Source organism: Megalobrama amblycephala, unplaced genomic scaffold, assembly GCF_018812025.1.
Source record: "Megalobrama amblycephala isolate DHTTF-2021 unplaced genomic scaffold, ASM1881202v1 scaffold440, whole genome shotgun sequence".
NCBI classification, from domain to species: domain Eukaryota; kingdom Metazoa; phylum Chordata; class Actinopteri; order Cypriniformes; family Xenocyprididae; genus Megalobrama; species Megalobrama amblycephala.
The window spans coordinates 73,843-75,650 of record NW_025953380.1 but is presented as its reverse complement, the minus strand read 5'-3'; the positions used below and the strand labels follow the sequence as shown (position 1 = coordinate 75,650).

Below are 1,808 nucleotides of genomic sequence, written 5' to 3'. Positions count from 1 at the left end.
CACGGGTTTTTGCTAAAAAGTTATTCCTCAAGGGTGGATCATTATAAACTGATCCAGCTTATAGTATTAAATGAAAATAAGTCCTAATTATTAGACTGTGAAGTGTAAAATTGTGGTTAAACATTTATACTTCAAAATAAAAGTACAGGTTGAAATATAGTATATAAATAAATACCTCTGTGTCTAAACAAACACCACAAAATACATGGCTTTCTTAAAAGTTCATACTTATTCTCTAAAGTTAAATATAACATTCACATTACTGTATAGAATTAAGTGTACTGCTTTCTACAGGTAAGGCCTATAATACAGTTCTTTGATTACACCTCTTCTCAGAAATTAAAAAAAGCCTGGCTGTTTATTATGAATATTTCACCTAAAAAAGGCCTAATAAAATGAAATATATATTATTTAACTATGGATGTTTTTAACATGTTTGTTTTTCAGAAACAAACATCATGTACTGCATTTAATTCAGATGAAAGCAGATATAAACTCCACTTTCAATCTTAGCGGTGTGACCATCGTTCCATTCATTGTTCTCTGAAATGATCACAAACTCTCTGGACCTGCTGTGGCCTGTAGCGCAGATACCACAGTACATTTAGCGGTTGTGGTATCTGTGCTACATTTAGTGGTTCACTATAAATAAATGTGTAAAGAACATTTATTTATAAATGACCATCGGGACTGATAGCAGTGAAAAACAGGATGTGGTTAACTGCCACTGAACAGAATATATGTTTGATTTAGGACATGTTCTCTAAAGTCATTGCCTTCAGACATCCCATGTTGTTACAAAGTTTAGTTTAAAAGAGGTTCTTTATGATGCCATATAATCAAAACAAATTAATATCAGAACTAGAAGATAAAGAGACAACAGTACAGGTGATGCTGAGCAATATCATTATTCATGTGCATAAGTTTAAGACTAGTTAGAATAAGAAGTTAGAATTTCAAAGTTGCGGTAAAGTTCATACACAGCTTTGACAACTTGTTTTATCATATTCAATGCAATAAAAGAGCACAAAAAGATAATATTACATATTTTGAAAGGATGATTTAAGAAATATTATTCAGTGGTGTATAAATAACTTCAGCCAGTGTCCAATCATCACGTCTCATCATATAATGACCAAACTTTATTTTACCCTGAAAAGCAAGAAAAAAGAATGTGATTGGCCTAAAGGTAATTGCAATTTTATATTAATGAATGAGAGATTCTGACCTGAACACTGTTGTGAATCCAGTCCTGGTGCAGTTCATTAGTTTTTGCACAATCTTTAAATGAGAAAACAATTAGAAACATATTTTTTAAATATAATAATAGTATATGTAACCTGATGGTATTATAAATTAACATGGAAATAAAATCATGTTCAAGTGAAATTCACCTTTCTGCAGTCCTGTTGCTCTCCAACACACACAGACACTTGACAGCAGTAACAGCAGCAGAAGCACACAGAGGACAGGCAGCCACAGACTGATACTGATGATCACTGGATCATGACTGATATCTGGATCCTGCTGATCCACATCATTGCAGATTTCTAATTCTGTTTGATTCATGGGATGCATTTTTTTTTTCTTTCATTTTATGAAACTAGTAATGACAGAATAAAATGAAAAGAAATACTACCTTCAAAATCCAGTTTAGTGCAGTGAGTTTGTTCAAGTCTGCATTCAGTGCAGCAGTAGAGCATCAGATCAGTGTCAGTGATGTTCATCAGAAGCAGAGAGTGAGTGTTTGTGGAAGAACTGAGAGCTTTTATCCGTCCTGCGTAACTTGGATATAAGAGGACTCTGGT

The 1,808-nt window shown here is 33.1% G+C and overlaps 1 long non-coding RNA gene across 1 annotated transcript; it reads right to left on the bottom strand.

Moving 5' to 3' along the window:
- Positions 1-626: 626 nt before the first annotated feature.
- On the bottom strand, positions 627-1,518 carry LOC125261603. The gene is made up of 3 exons (XR_007183377.1): positions 1,395-1,518; positions 1,229-1,281; positions 627-1,152 (listed from the first exon to the last, which is right to left on the bottom strand). It is a non-coding gene; the product is annotated as an uncharacterized LOC125261603 (long non-coding RNA).
- Positions 1,519-1,808: the final 290 nt, after the last annotated feature.